The sequence below is a fragment of the Artemia sp. Qi Xiang Cuo genome, chromosome 14, assembly GCF_049724085.1.
Source record: "Artemia sp. Qi Xiang Cuo chromosome 14, ASM4972408v1, whole genome shotgun sequence".
Taxonomy (NCBI): domain Eukaryota; kingdom Metazoa; phylum Arthropoda; class Branchiopoda; order Anostraca; family Artemiidae; genus Artemia; species Artemia sp. Qi Xiang Cuo.
The window spans coordinates 4,287,102-4,304,914 of record NC_142807.1 but is presented as its reverse complement, the minus strand read 5'-3'; the positions used below and the strand labels follow the sequence as shown (position 1 = coordinate 4,304,914).

General features: G+C 35.2%; 1 pseudogene; it reads left to right on the top strand.

The window, feature by feature from the left end:
* LOC148944056 (hillarin pseudogene) overlaps positions 1 to 17,379 on the top strand; it is a 38,160-nt pseudogene extending 20,781 nt beyond the window's left edge.
* The last annotated feature ends 434 nt before the right edge of the window (positions 17,380 to 17,813 follow it).

Sequence of the window (17,813 nt, the reverse complement as noted above, 5' to 3'; positions counted from 1 at the left end):
TGCACATTAGGGGGGGAGGGATGTAGAGCATAGCATACATTAAATACGTAACCTAACCAAACCAACAAACGACCTACTTTCCACCACCTATTGTACATCTTAGAACGCCACGTGTGCTGCACAGTTCCGCCACGCTTGGCAAAGTTTCAGCCACGCTTGGCACAATTCCGCCACGCCTGGCACATGCCTCGTGCTATGGTTTCTGAAAGTGGCTACCCCCTTGAATAATACTTCGAACTAAGACTAGTGGCAAGGATTAGGCCTCTTAATCCAAGATTATGAGGTAGCCACGATAATGATTGTTTTTAGTATGACTCTGAAAAGTGAGCACTTTGAAAAGTTGAGGAAGATATGCCAAATGTTTTCCAGAGAAATTATCTAATAATTAAATGAAAAAAACAACTTTTTTCAACTGAATGTAAGGAGCAACATTAAAATATTAAAGCAATATAAAAAACGAACATAAATTATTCCGTATATGGGGGGGGGGCCCCCTCCTAGATACCTCGCTCTTCACGCTAAAGTTTTTTAGTGCTTTAAAAAGTACCTTATTCTAATTAAACGGGCCTTGTGTGAGACAAAAAGTCATACTTTAGTGGAAAGAGCAAGGTATTTAGGAGGGGTAGTCCCAGTGGCGTATCCAGAGGGGGGGGGGTGAGGGGGGCGCATACCCCCCTATCTTAGTCTAAAGTAGTGTAATTTACTTAATTAACTCAAATTTGTGTTAATTAAACTTGCTCCTAACGCAAGTTTATCGGATCAGCTTATTTCTCCCCCCCCCCTAAATTCTTTTTTCGGATCAACCCATTTTCTGCCCCCCTAAAAAAAATCCTGGATCCGCCCCTGGGTAGTCCCCCTCATGTACGGAATAATTTCTGTTCGTTTTAAGTTTTAATGTTGCTCCTTCCTTTCAGTGGAAAAAACTGTTTTTTTTTATTTAATTTTTCATGGTTTTGCAAATAAAGCCGGGAAATCCACCCCCCTCCTCTGTGGGAAACCCTCCCAAAGCTCCTCCATGGAGAGTTCCTCCGACGCAAAATCCCCCCAGAAAATTCCATCCTCGCTGAAAGTTCCCCCGAAAAACTTCCGCCTGAAAAATTCTTCCGCCTGATCATTCCGCCTGAAAAATTCTTCTTAGCATACTTTCATTTTAAAAAGACTTCGATTTCTGATCGTTTTCAAATCATGCCGGAAATTTCCCATCCGTGGTATTTTTTCCAGGAAATCCCCCCCCCATGGAAAGTCTCCTGCGGAATCCCCCCCCCCCCTATGAAAAAATCCTCCAGATAATTCCAACCCCACTGAAAGTTTCCCCCGGAAAATTCCCCCAGAACATCTCCACATGTAAAGTTGATTCGACAAAGAGAAAGTAAGACAAAAAAAATCGTATAGGAATTCTGGCACATTAGCAACTGTAAAATTTGCCCTGGAAAATTCAATCCCGGAAACTTCCCTCCCCACGGAAAATCCTCACTGTGGAAAATCCCCCCCCCCGCCCCTGAACAATGTCTGTATACTCCCCAATCATAAATACTATATACGTAAACTATGGACAAATTTCACAACTTACATCCCTTCCCCCAGGGGCTGTGGAAGGTCGTGCTATCTCCAAAAACATAGTTATTGGGCTTCTTAACTATGCTAAACAAAATGGCTAAAGGGTTAGTTGCCCTCCAATCTTTTTGATCACTTAAAAAGAGCATTAAAACTTTTAATTTTTGTTTATAATGAACCCTCTCCCGATATTCTAAGATCATTGGTTCGATAAGATCACCCCAGAAAAAAAACACGCATCCGTGGTCTTTGTTCTGGAAAAAATTTCACATTTTTGGAGATGGGAGCTTTAAACCTCTACAGTTACAGTTACGTAACAGACTCTCTGTTACCTAACTCTCTGTTACGTAGAGTTACGTAACAGACTCTCTGATACGTTGAACTTGATGGTGTTATTTTCATCTTTGACTTTCCTCATTGTTTGATTTTTCTCAGGCTCGTAGCAGGAAACTTAATGAATCTTACATATTCGGAATAAGCACAAAAATCCAATTCTTTTGATATATCTATTGATATCAAAATTTCATTTTTTAGAGTTATGGTTACTATTAAGCCCAGTCACTCCTTACTTACAGTTCGTTACCACAAACTGTTTGATAGTTTAGGTACTCCTTTGAATCACCGTATATCAAACAAGAAGCTCTAAGACAACTGGGGTTCGATCCCACTTTCTAGGGCTATAACGAAAGAAACTTTAAAATGGTCAGGTCATGTTTTACGGATGAAGGATAAGAGCAGGGTCGTATTCAGGATTTTTTTTCAAGGGAGGGTTTTACAAAAGTTTTTTTTCAGGGGGGGGGCTACAAAAACCTTAAGAAATGTATCAAAAAATTGTTATAATCATTTCTGTTACATTTTTACGAGTCGGACAAACATTTGGGGGGGGGTCAAACCCTTAACCCCCTGGATACGGCCTTGGACGATATAACAAAAATCAGGTCTTAGGCTATCCATGTGGGGCAAAACGAGAAACAGATCCTCCCCAAGTAGGGTGGGGATATATCATAAAAAAGAATTTAAAGGTACTTGGAGATTCAGTTGAAAGAAGTACAAAGTGAAGCTTTGAATATTGGAGGAGCATGCTCAGCTGAGTTGGGCTAAAGTGGCTTGGCTCGTAATGAGTTATTTGTAGTAGTAGTTGTAGTAATTGTACTACGTTAGTTGGCTATTTTTCTGAGTACTTAGGTGTTATCCCGACCACACCCAAGAAGTGTGATCTATTTAAAACCGGTTATTCTGTGAAAACTCTCAGATAATCAGAGCCTAAGTGAAACGAACTACTATGTAGGCATAATGTAATTAAATATATGATATATAAAGTTGGTTAGGTATTTAATATAATTCGTTCTGGGCGGCCTGCTTTCCATAATTCTCTGTTGTAGTTTCCATAATTTGTTACTAAAGTATCATATTTTCATCATATTTAAGTAAATTTCATTATGATCAACCTGACTTGACTTCTTGATGGGGTCGGGATAACACGCAAGTACCTTTTCTGTGTTGCCTTTTCTTCTTATTTTCTTTAAAGAATCAATTAAATAGATCCTGTTTGAAACATGTACAGTACTGGTACATGTTGTACTTTCCATGCGGATATAACTAACTTCAGTGCAGATACAGATATAAATTGTTCAGTTTTCGAAAAGATCGGGTATTTAAAACACAAGAGAAAATTCACAAAGTTAATAGGTGGTTGTTATAATTTACCAATCATTGGGTATAAATAACGTAAATGATCCTTTGTGCATTTACCAAAATGCTATTTTCCTTAGCCGGGAAAGTCTGATTTCAAATCCTCTTTGGGAATGAAATGTAATAAAAGAAAATCAGAGAAGTTTACTGCAGAAAATGTCGCCAAACTTAAAACAGAACAAAACCCGATCATATAGAATAACAGTGAGTGTTAAAAAAATTTTCCCTTCCCAAACATACTTGCTGGAACTTGAAGCATCAAACCCAACGAAAGTCCAATCATCACCCAAAATTTTCAGAAATCATTCAGAAAATTTCTGTGAACTGAATTTTCAGAGGTGCTTCCGATTTACTTGAATCCCAGCCACTTCTCTAATGATAGGGTCAGTATTAGACTAAACACTATGTTTTTTTTACTTAGCAATAAGAATTAACTGCTAATGCGAAATAAGTACCAAAAAAGAATACAAAAAAATATGTGAAAACTTGATGTTAAGCCTAGGAAAGTATCCAGCCACTATGGGGGGGGGGTCGATTTAACTGGAATCGTAATGCAAAAACCCAATACATAGAAATTTTCTTCAATAATGAAGTAAGAATTAGTTATTAAAATGCTTAGTTCGGAAGACGATATAAACAAGACTGGTATCAGTGATTTTTTCCGATGGAGGCCAAGTCTTCATGCTCTTGTGGGAATAGTACCATTGACGAAGCCTCTGTGGACATCTCGCAGGGCTTCTGCGACGGGGACATCTTCCTAATGGAGTTTAAGTGGCTCATCTGCACGCGGAGAATACGGTTTTGTGTCTGAGCGTATTTTTCGGTCTCGGTTGATGCCCACACTGCTGTCTTTGCTGCATACGGTGGAGGATTCTTGACTTCTCCATCCAAAGGAAGTGTTCAAGATAACTCTATCTTCTCTTCGCGATTATGATATCAATAGAAGAGCGATTCTATAGACAGCATGGCACATCAGTCGGCTGCCATCTATCATCTACCAAGATTGGTTTGCACATACCTACCTGCCTGAATCAAATAACAAAATAGTCCTCTAACATTAAAAGCTTTCACTATGTAACAGCTATTTCATTTCTTCTTGAGTTATATGATTATTGCCAATTAAGTTTTCTTCTCAAAGCCCGACAGTAACAAATCATCATTACTGCTTGAGTTTGGGCATAAAATTTGACGAAAATACTATTTTGTAAATATATACAACACACAAAAATGACATGCTCGAATTTTTGTTTAACGTAGCTAAATTGAATAAAACCCTGAATATATGAAAGAGAATTTAAATATGGTTGAGGTCAGTTAAATGCAAGTAATACGACATGGCCCGACCTGAATGACTACAACTGATACCATATAAAGAGAGCTTCATTTACTGAGTTGTTCAACCGTGTTTTTTCTTCTTTTTGCCTCTAGGAGCCCCTCAAAATTAGATTGACGACTTTCTATCAACAACCTTCCATTAATCGTCAAATGGCTTTGACAAACTCATAATACCTGTAGGCAAATAACCTTTTCACTTTTATCATACATATGTTGGTGCTTTTTCCTCTCGAGCGTCACGTATCAGCATTTGGATCTCAAATAATTGCAGGTCTTTATTACATGTTAGGAAAATTTATTTTGCTTCGGTCCTGAAATAGTTCAGTCTTTCAATCTGGGCTCTAAATAATCAAAATCACTAAAACGAAGAAGAATCTGTAAATTTACAGCTTAATCACAATTAGAAATAATGCAATGGAAGTAGCTAACTTGTCGTAGCCTGATTGCTTCATGCTGATTAATATGAAGCATCAGTGATAGCATGATAAGTAGAATCAGTAGCAGTATTTGCGAGATTACCTCATAAACTAATTCACCATAGTCAATTTAAGTCCTCCTCTGGACGGTTCCACATATTAGACAGAGAGTCTAAAGCGTACCGAATTTCTACAGTAATATTTCTCCATGGCATATGTAATTTTAAGCTCATTTATTAAAAGTTACTAGCATAAAGAAATCATGCGAATTTGATTCCAGCTCAAGTTTAAACTTTAGCATAGAGATCAAGAGGCTGGTTGGGACGACAGGACGACCCTCAGATCTTTTCATTTAGAGAAAGCTTATGCTTTTTTTTTTAACTCTGAACGATGCTGTTTACTTTCATTCTGAGAAATTTGTGATTTTAGTTTATTAAATACTAAAAAGGATTTCTGACCTTAATGCGCAAATGTGCCAAGTTACCTAAGTATCGCCAATAAATTATCATCATCAAATATCTTTCTTATTAGGGATGACTCGATTGCCCTATCAACTTAGTTTGTGTCGATTAATGTCCAAACCTATATTTTTTCTGGTCTTAGGTACTTAGGATTTTACAAATGATCTTAATTATATTTGTGTTTCTGGATATGAAATTAGTTTTTCTTTATCAGCTCTACATTTTTAAATAAGTTTCATTGGAATTTTTTTTTTTTTTTCTATTAAAAAATTTCAAGTAGGAATATTGTAAACTTTTTACAATGAAAGGTTCTTGTATATTTGCCGAATTGTCATTATTCTTTTTGTAAGAATTGAATCAAAATAACAATATTTATGAAACAAATGGTTATTATTTAAAAAAATAGTTTCGATTTTTTCTGACCAAAGACACAGCCGGTCCACTCCTGTGCGTTTGATAATACAAGCTAATTGATGCTTATTACAGGGTGAAGGAACGTGTGTTGAATAGATTTTTATTAAGTTATTATCAATAGGGACAACAAAATTACTCATAACCATGAGTATTATTTCTCATAAGAGAAAAGATATTTGAATGTTTTATACCCTTTAGTTCTGCAAAATTTCGAAGGACTATTCACAGGGTTGCCACATTGACGTTATTTCTATTGGTGTTTTTTCAAGACCTAGTTTGCTTAGTCCTTTTCTAAGAACGATGCAAATGGTACTCACTTATCTAATTAGTTTTGGTGATTTATCCTTCTTTCCGTTCTTCACTTGGGACTCAAATGTGCCCTTTGGTTCTGCAAAGTTTCGTAAGCGTTATTCGCAAGGTTACTAGATTGGCATTTTTAAAGACCTAGTCTAGATTTTGACGCATCTAAGTTTACATCGTTCTAAATGTTTGATTAGTCTTTCTCTGTGGGGGGAGGGGGATCTAGGCATTATAGATTTGATGAATGAATGCTTAAATTTAAAATTTAGACCCTGGAACAAACAAAGCTTTGGTGTGAAGACAGGGAAACTAGATGTACATCTTCTTGACTAGCACTGGGACACTTCTGAAAAATTTGACGACAACCATGGCAATAGGAGCGATTCTCTGGTAGAATAGACGATTCCATGATGGTGTATACACCATCATATACACCGACGTGATGGTGTCATCATATACAAGACGTGATGGTGTATTATGTAATATATCTTGTGTTGTGAAGGTTGCAAAATATTCTGCTGACACAATATCGTTTTTACTGTGAAATTCCTTAAGGCCCATTCACAATTAAATGTTGCTAATACTGAAATTTAGCTAGCGCTAATTCGAGTTTATTGAATTATAATATGGTACTTGTTGCAAAATATCATACTGACAGAATATCGTTTTTTCTGTGAAATTCCTGTAGGCCCATTCACAATTAAATGTTGCTAATACTGAAATTTAGCTAGCGCTAATTCGAGTTTATTAAATGTTAATGTGGTACTTGTTGCAATATATTATACTGACAGAATATCGTTTTTTCTGTGAAATTCCTTAAGGCCCATTCACAATTAAATGTTGCTAATACTGAAATTTAGCTAGCGCTAATTCGAGTTTATTAAATGTTAATGTGGTACTTGTTGCAAAATATTATACTGACAGAATATCGTTTTTTCTGTGAAATTCCTTAAGGCCCATTCGCAATTAAATGTTGCTAATGCTGAAATTTAGCTAGCGCTAATTCGAGTTTATTGAATTATAATATGGTACTTGTTGCAATATATTATACTGACAGAATACCGTTTTTTCTGTGAAATTCCTTAAGGCCCATTCACAATTAAATGTTGCTAATACTGAAATTTTTCTAGCGCTAATTCGAGTTAATTAGAATCTTTCATATAATTTTCTGATTAGCATCAGTCGATTAAGGACAATGGGAGGCAATCTATGTTGGCCTTAGGCGCCTTGATGCTACATTAAGTTGGTAGTATTCATAGTAATAGTAAGCTAGTCGCTGTGTTTTTATTTAAATGAAAATAAATTACAAGTGTGAAGACTAGTATACTTCATTTTCTTATAAATTTTGGTTTTCTATTTTAGTGTCTTTATTTTCTATTTTATTTAGTAATTAGAAATATTGAATTTTAAACAATCGAAATAATTTTTTTTATTAAGGCATATCTGGGGACGTAATTTTCACTTGCGTAATTTTCTCTTCGTGATTACATGTATTTTTATGACAAATCAAAAAACTCGTTTTTGATTTTCTTTTATTTCGGGGGGGGGGTATAAATAAAATTCATGCTCTTTTGAAGTATGAAATATGTTGCAAATGACCGTGCTCGTGCACCAGGTGGCACATGCCAAGCATGGCGGAGGTGTGCCAAGCGTGGTAGAAACTGTTTAAAGCGTGGCGGGACTATACGGAACATATGGCGTCGTGAGATTACACCATTGTCGGAAAGGGACCCCCCTCCCTCGGTTTTAATAGCTGCTTCACTAATGAAAAAAAACCTTTTAAAAAAGAAGGTACTTATTAAGAATTCAGAAAACACGAGAAGAATCGCATCTAGAAGCTAATGAAAAACAGGTTTCCGCTGCCTTGTGAGGTATTGCTCACTCCGTGAAAAATGTTTAAACTTTAGTTTTTTTTGGGTTGAAGGGGCAACAAAAGATACCTAGGTTAGGTTACATATTTAATATAAGCTATGCTTTATCCCCTCCCCCCCCTAATGTGCAAATATATAGCCCAAATTTGTTCATAAACTATTATATTTTCATACTATTTTGTTTTAATTTCATTAGCGTTAACGGAACTTCACTTCTTGCGTGTTTTCTGGATCCTTAATAAGTACCAAAAAGAATATTCAGATTACTTTGGTTACTCCTCTAAATCCAATAACAAAATTATAGAATAATAAACCTTAAAAACTACCACCTTCGTCATCTAATTCAAAAACAATGAAACCCAAATCTAGTTGAATAATCTTGACATGAGGAACCGATCCTGCAACATTTATGGTTACAATGAGTCATTGATATTCCTCTGAATGCTGTACATCAGCTTCCATTTTAGGCATTACAAAGCCTTAGAAATGGCTCGTATGCTGACTGACACCTTATCTGGAAAGTTGTAACATCCGTTGAATCCCTTATGAGCTTGAGGAATTTGCGAATCCAAATAGCCTACATCGTAGATGCCTCAGATAGTCATGGAACACACATACCCTAACCAATAGGATATTATATATGTTCTAAGGTCTTCTGTGGGCTTTAAAGAAAGGCGCAATCACTTAGAAAAGAGTGGCGGGTGGTCCTCCAGTCCCATCCCTCAAAATGTACAATATGTTTACTGTTTATTTTGCATATGTACTCCTAAAGTCAGGGTAGTGGCTATGATTTTTTTTTTTTTGGAGGGGGAGTTACAAAAAATTAAAAAACGCATTAAAATGTGTTTATATGCATTTTGTTACGTTTTTACGAGCCGGCAGAAATTTTTGGTGGTCAGAACCCCTAGCCCCCTCCCCCCGAATACGGCCTTGAGTATATTTATCACATATTCCATCTGCTTTCAGAAGGAGATTTGATAAATTTACAATTCATCCTGCCCCCCCCCCACACACACACTTAGGCTTCAGGCCCACCTTAGATAAACTTCTTTGTACACTGCATAGAAGAGGATTTGAGCAATAAATTGATAACGATGCAATAATAGGGACATCTAGTATTTATTGCGTCGCCGTTTGGTTTTTTCTTTTCAAGACTGGTGGTTGGAATCTACCCCTCCCCCTTATTCATGCACCATCAATTTGTTCTTGAAGAAGTGGGTTTTCCCAATTCTGCAACATATGTGAACAGGAAACTTCTGGAGGAGCAAGGATAATATATATATATATATATATATATATATATATATATATATATATATATATATATATATATATATATATATAGGATCATCAAGTTCGGAAAATTGTATCATATTATATTTTTTTATTATTCTGAAATAATTTCTGACTGAGCTTTCATCATACCTTATAACTACTCAAAGTAGAGTTCTTTGACTGTCGGCCCGTTGAAATTAGCTCCCGTGCTACCATATGGCGGAAAAATAGCCGTGTGTAAAACGGACTAGTTGTTGTGAACACTTATTTACAGGAAGTATTTTTAATATTTTTACTTAGCCATAATGAATCACAACCTTTAAAACAAAATAGAAAATTCGAGAAATGAAGTAGGTGGAGTGGATAGGGGGGGGGGGAGCTACGGGTGGTAAAATGTTGGGGAATGGATGTTTTTTACTTATTAAGAGGTTGACGCGGTTTATTTGTGTGGGCATCACCCACTGAGAGGGTTTTCAGTGATGATTATGTTTACATTGGTGTTCTTTTTTTTTCCTTTAATTGTTTTGTATGCTGTTTTTTCCTGTTTGAATTACTTATTTTATTTTCTGTTGTTTTTTTTTAATTGTTTTGTGTGTTTTTTTCTTTATTTCCGTTTGTTTTCTTGTGAACATGGCCCTGCGGCGTTTTTTTTTTCAAATATACACCAGCATAATTCTAGTGCACCGAAAATATTATCATTTGAACATGACAATAATAACGAATGCAATCAATATCACCATAACATAAGGTATATGAAGAACCTAATCAGTCCAAATAAGTGGTGTTGCAATGTATGCAACATTTTTTTTTTCATTTAAAAAAGGCTTGAAACAAAGCCCCTAGCCAGGATTTTTGTTTAAAGAGGGGGGTTCAAAAAACTTTAAAAAGTATTACATTTTATTTATATGCATGCTTGTTACGTTTTTACGAATAAGACAAAAAATTTTGGCGGGGGGAGAGGTTCAAACTTGCCCCCCCCCCGATTTAGCTTTGCAAGAAACCTCTCTAAATGGAATTACCATGGTCAGAAACCTTTTAACCTTTGGTTTTGAGCCTCCATTTTAAAAACCCGATGTTTAAACCCAAGCCACAAATATACCTTCTTTTCCTATTCTTCCAACCTTTTTCAACTGTGAAAAAAAAGTCCTGTGGTCTAGCTATTCCACTTTTTAAATATTCTTTATATCCAGCATCCTCATTAATGATGCTGCGTATAGAAGTATTTTGCATTCCTGTTTAATGCTATGTCCCCCCCCCTCCATAGCCTCTCAGGTTCTTTAGGACGGAATTCTAGAAAATAATTTAGAATATAACCCTGATAAACTCCTGATTTTACACCGAACCAACTATTAACCTCACCTTCTTTCTTAATAGTAGTTCTTTAGGACGGAATTCTAGAAAATAACTTAAAATGTAACCCTGCTAAACTCCTGATTTTACACCGAACCAACTATTAGCCTCACCTTCTTTCTTAATAGTAGTTCTCTAACATAAGCTACTACCAGGGCCGTACCCGGGATTTTTGTTCGAGACGGTTTTTTTTTGGTGGGGGGAGGGGTTACAAAGGCTTTAAAAACGTATCAAAAATATGTTTATATGCATTTTTTATTACGTTTTTATGAATCGGACAAACATGGGGGAGGGGTCAAAACCCCCACCCCGCCCCTGAATACGGTCTTGCCTACTACTGATCTTAGAAACGGTCTTTGTACAAACGTTATTAATCCATTATGTCTGCTTCTGTACCTTTTGTCTTATTTTCGTATTGATACTTTGATCATCATAAAAAGAAAAGTTAAACCAATATTTCTTTAGGATTTCAAACAAAAAGGGATGCCGATCGCTTCAGATATATAGTCAAACTTTTACGAACTAATGTTTTAGATGACTAAATACTTTTTATCCGGCTGACTGTATTGGGCTGATTTAAATTTAACCAAAAATTAACTTAAGGGCAAATTTAAGTTTAACTTTAAGTTGGCGGTTTCAACTTAAAAACTAACTCTAGACAAACTTTTTTACTTGATCATGATAGTTCCTATAACTATTCGTTCTATGTTCTTACTGACATATTCATCATTATAGGAACGAAAAGGTAAGCCGACATGTCGTAAGGATATCAAACACAAAGGGATGCCGGCCGTTTCAAACATGCAGTCGAACTTTTACGAGAATCACTGCTTTAGATGTGCGAACACTGTTTATCCGGTTGACCGCATTGGGCCTCTTAAGGACTGCACGTTCTTTCATCAAGGTTGTTTCAAGTGTGCTCTTTGTGGATCTAAGCTTACCCTTAAATCATATTGCAACAATCAAAATGATATTGATGACAAGGAAGTGTACTGTACATCACATGTGCCGAAAATCGGACCAGGTCACCTGGATGGTAGTGCTGTTGTTATAAGATCGGCACTAAATGTGCCACGCTCATATTATGTGAATGAGCAAATACGTGCTGGAGGCAAGAGTAGTATTGATGCAGATGCTCTTGGAATTAGAAACTCTTCTGGAAGATCTGAAAATGGCAATAGTCTAAGCTCTGATCATCGCTATGGTGTTTTTGATGCCTCGGCTTTGCATATCAGACATGCCTTAAACCAAACAGAATTGCAGAAAAGGTACTTACGTACTCATGAAAGACCCCTTGCAGTCTACTTGGTAAGTTATTTTTTTGCATAAAATTATGTCGGCAAAACTTATTTCTAAGCTGAATGTTGTAAGGTCTAGTTTTTAAAATGGGTATAGGGGAAAATATAAGTTAGGAAGCAGTAGGGCCTAAACCATGGCCCCTTTCGTCAATCACGTAGACTTAAAGCAGCGTCGGGGAACTTTTTTAATCATTACCCCAAAAATTCTCTGTTATATCTCTTTTTAGCATCTTTCATCTTATATATTTCTTATATATTTCATTGCCCCTTATGATAATTTTGAAAAATTTTTACCCCATTTTGGGGTGAAAAATTATTAAACATAAAAGATTATTAAACATTATTACCCATTATTAAGTTATTAATCATTATTAAATAATATAGCCCAAATTTGTTTTTGAACTATTATATTTTCATCCTATTTTGTTTTAATTTCATTAGCATCAAGAAAACTTCACTTGTCGCGTGTTTACTGGATACTAAAGAAGTACCGTTTACTTCTTACTAGGTTGCAGCTACTGCTGCCACCATGATAAAAGCTTGTTGGTGTAGACAGCTGAATTCATCAATTAGTCAGGTATAAACACTACCAATTTTTGGTTTTGTCTATTTCCTGTTTCAAACCTATTCTCTTTGCGGTGGGACATTTTATTTGCATTTTAAGAAACTAATTTGCAGGCTATGAGAATTTTTGTCAAATAACAAAAAAGAAATATTTTGGTAAAGTCTCGTGGGAATGCACAAACCTACCATGGATCACTGATTCACAAGTAGATACTTTACTGAAGGAAAAAGAGTGGTAATGCTACAGAATAAATTTGATGACTGTAACCAATTCAAATTATATAATTATATATATAAACCGTGTTAATATATATAAACCAAATTATATATAATTATATAAACCGTGTGCTAAAAAAGAAGTTCGTTTGAGTAATAGGAAATATGTATATTGGATAAAATATGTGTTCCCCCACCTCAGGGACGTACGCAAGGGAGGAGGGCTTACACATGTATGTATATATATATATATATATAATATATATATATATATATATATATATATATATATATATATATATATATATATATATATTTATTATATATATATATATATATATATATATATATATATATATATATATATATATATATATATATATATATATATATATATATATATATATATATATATATATATAAATATATATGTATATGGTACTTGCTTGTTATCCCGACTACACTAAGAAGTTTGATCTGTTTAAAACCGGTTTCTCTGTCTACATTCGGAGATAATTAGCTCAGCCTTAGTGAAAAAAAAAAAAACTACTATAAAGGTACACTTAAATTAATTATTTAATATATAGAGTTGGTTAGGTTATGTACTTAATATAATTAGGTATTTAAAATATTATGCGTTCTGCTTTCCATAATTTTCTGTGGTAGTTTCCATGATTTTGTTACTAAAGTGTTATATTTTCATCAGATTCTGGTATATTTCATTATGATTAACCAGGGCTGTATCCAGGATCTCTTCAGGGGGAGGGAGTACAAAAGGATTTTTTCGGGGGGGGGGGTACAAATTTTTTTTAAAAAAGACATTACAAATTTATTTATATTCATTTTTGTTACGTGTTTAGGAGTCCGACAAACGTTTCAGGGGGGGGGGGTCAAACCCCCTAACATATATTTAATTTGGTACTTCTGCATTATTCGGTACACATTCCAAAAATGAAGTTTGGTTAATCCTAATGAAAAATACCAAAACATGATGGAAATATAATACGTTAGAAACTGTTTTGGTCTAAATATTTGCGCATTAAGGGGGGGGGGGAAGTATAGCGGGTTTGCAGCATTAGTCTGCATTATTCTGCATGCTATGAAGTAAGAATTGTTTTCTAACTTCAAACTGACCAAATACTTTACCCCTATCCCTCTAATGTGCAAATAAATAGCCCAAATGATATATTTCCCATCTATTCTGTCACTTGTCTTTGTCTCACGCTAAGCTGAAATAAACTAACGAAGAAACTGGTTATTGTCTTATCTGTAGATTCACATTATCGACTGTGTACCGAATAATGCACAAGTACCGTTTTGCGTAATCTGCGAAGCAACAATTTTGTTCGTCGTTAGTTTCAACTTAGCTGTTTACTTTCGTAAGAAAAAGTTTGCCTTTTTTAATTAATTTAAAAAAAGGACAGACTACACAAATGTCTAAAGATTGGGCAACACTTCACACTGTCTTAGGTTCAACACAGTTTGTGTTCAAGATTGTGTGAGCTTGTTGACAGCGAGACTAAATATTATGATATTAATTGCGAAAACAGAAACGCCGTTAAACCGAATAAGTAGCCTATATATTTCATAAAAAGTTATTATTTTCTCTAAAAGTCAAGGCTTTAATGATTTTCTAAGTCGACAATTACAAATATAAGGTTGAAATTGGAATCCGAGTGTTGTGAAGCAAATTACAATATGTAAGTGTCGTTCAGTCCGAAGCTCATTCAATACTTATGCCGAGAACCCAGTGATCAATCTGTTGTTGTTTTTTTTTAATATCCTGTTATTTTTGGATTTTGAGACAGCCTTGGGCAGAATTGCCACGCGCTTTTTTTTTTTTTTTTTTTTTTTTTTTTTTTTTTTTTTTAATCACCTACAGTACATTAGCCTATTGAACGTGAGGATGTGTGATAGTTGTGGGAAGTGGTGTTGTTGGAGGGTTGTGTGGTGAAAATAAGGCAGATAATCAAGAATTTAATTGACTTTTTACTCAATAAAAAAGGTATTTTTCATAATAAAAATGATTTAAAATTATTTATAAAGTAAGAAGCGACATTTTATTTCTAAAGCAGCTTTCAAAAACTATAAAACAACAAAAAATTCCCTGTCTACAAACATAAAAGTGCAAAACCAACAAATCTTATAACAGATAGAGTAAAACTAGATTCAAATATTAATAACTACAGTGAAATAGGGAGTTCATTTTTAAGAAATGTTGTGACTATTCGGAATGTTAACTTTTAGAAAATGTTTAGGAAATGTTTTAAACAACTTTTCGTTGTTTTACTGACTTAAAATTTCACACAAAAGAACCAATGAGGCTTTCTGTTCTCCTTATTCGCTCAAAATTTGACATAGCAATAAAGAATGTAATTGGCTTACGAAAATGTGCCAGAAAATAAGCCAATGAATAGTAATTCCTCCTTTCTCTTTGTAATAGCCTTTGAATAATACAATCAGGAAAACGATGAAAATTCCCCCGAAGATTCTCCCCTAGATTTTGTAAAGTACCTTTTATGGTATTTTCATTAAGGTATTTTCATTGAAAAAACTACATCCTCTCCAAAACTTTAGAAATAAATTTCTCCCTCTCCCTAACTTCCGTGAATTTGCGCCACTGCGCCTAATTACCCATTTTGACCCAATATGATGTTCCAGTGCCCCGCTAGTGCCGGAGAAAAAAAAATTGAATTCGAGTAAAAGCACTTTTTTATGAGGCAGTTTTTTAAAGCTCGTTTTTTAGTTTTGGGGGGCCTGGGGAGAGAATATAAAAGAGGGGGAAGGTTATAATCCTTCTGTTAAGGGTTATGGTACTTGTTAAGAATCCGATTAACACTGAGAATTGTACTGCGAAAATCAGATAGTCATTACCCGATACTTATATGAGACGCTGTATAAACAAAGGTTTTCTCACTCCGGTAAGTATATTTAAACTTTAGTTTTTTGGGGGTTTAGGGGGAATAAAAGGTACCTAAGTTTGGTTCGGTTTGGTTACGTATTTATTATATGCTATGCTTTACCCCCCGCCCAATGTTCAAATATACAGCCCAAATTTGTTTCTGAACTATTATATTTTTATCCTATTTTATTTCATTAGCATTAACGAAACTTCACTTCTCGCGTGTTTATCGGATTCTTAACAATTACCAAGGTTTTAGACACCGGGGATTATAATCACACCCTTGCTGTGCTTCCCAGCCTTTCATCTAAAAAAAAAAAAAAATGGTACCAAAAACTGCCTTTCCTAGTGCCATAAGGCATTTGTCGATGGCGTTATCAAGACTAATTTGCAAAAAAAAACACAGATATGATTAAGAATTAATTAATTGAAACGAGTGATTAAACATCTCTACAGTCTTGCGGTAGCCATCTACCCCGGGCGAAAAAAATTTGCAACACATCGCCGCTGCCATGCAAAAGGCGATTTTCCTTGTTTTTCAAGTTGAGTGACTCAAAATCTTCAGCTAAGTGTTTTCGACCATAGTGGTTCCAAAGAAAATAGACTCACTATTAAGATCACCTATATAATAGCTATTATTCCTGAGTTACCTTTAAACGAGGAATTTTGTTTTTTTTTTCAATTTTTTTTTTTTTTTTTTTTTTTTTCTTTAAAGTTTTTTTTTTCAAAATGTGCTTTAAAACTTTCGGTTACTATGGGTTGTGGTTTCCCTTTACTAGATTGCAGCTCAGCTGTTCCTCTGACCACAATCTGTTGAGTTAAAAAAATACGAATATAGCGTGCAACAAGGCTGCTTTTTGTGATATTTTTGCATGCAACAACAATCACCGTGTAAATTGTTGTTTAGATTTCTCCTAAATAACAGCAACAGTCACAGAAGAGACAATCCCATGTGAACATAAGGGTAATTAAAATTGCTCACTACCACGGTTCAAGAAAATTGCCCATCAGAGGAATAATTTTCTGTGTGAACCTGGAGCAACTTTCATCATTGAACTGCTTTTTTACTGCTCGTTTAAACTGCTTGCCTGAGACGATGTAAGTTGAGCTTCTATTACCGCAAGTACTGGGAATATTTAAATTTAGGAATTTGTCCAAAATTTTGCAGAAGTTTCTTTAAATGGAAGACACCTGCATACCACTCCTTGATGTAGGTCATTCACCCGAGCCATGATCATTTTCTTTCATGATTGTACTTTTACTTTCACGAAACTGTTCATCTCATGCTAATATTGAAGAAACCAGTACAGAGTGAGAGACAGTGACGGATCCACGGGGCGAGGGGGGCGCGCGCTCCCCCTAGCATAGTCTAAAGTAGTGTAATTTACTTAATTAACTCAAGTTTGCGTAATTAAAGTTGCTCCTAACGCAAGTTTATCGGATCAACCTATTTTGCGCCCCCGTTAAATTTTTTTTATCAGATCAACCGATTTTGCGCCCCTCTAAAATCCTGGATTCTAAAATCCCTGGTGAGAGAAGCCGCGTAAACAGTTTTGATGGTCGTAGAAATTCGCCCAAAGTGCTGAGCATTCCATACATAACGCTTCTCATGACCGCGCAATAGGGAGCCTGCTAATAGGACGTTGAGCAGATTTCATTTCTATCGTAATCTTTCAGGGAGATATTTCATGGTACTTTGTTATTAGCTACAACCCACACGGTATACTGTAGGCTATGGGGAAATGATAAAGAAAACTATTCAAACGGGTATCTGTCAATAGAGAAAGGGGTCGCAAACCGTGGTTTGTCATTGTGTTTACAATATTTAAACAATTGTTTTCGGGGTTTAGGGGGGAAAAGGTACCTAGGTTAGGTTACGTATTTAATATAGACTATGTTTTACCCTCCCCCCCCCCCCTAATGTGCAAATATATAGCCCAAATTTGCTTCTAAACTATTATATTTTCATCCTATTTTGTTTTATTTCATTAGCATTAACCAAACTTGACTTCTCGCGTGGGTTGCAGCTTATACCAAAGTACCTATTATCATCAACGACACTTAAGGATATACTTGTATACTAAATATACTTAACACGCATTGATTCGTGTTTAAGAAGTGTGTCGCGTTAACTTCCATTGATTTATTTTTGTGACGTATCGTCG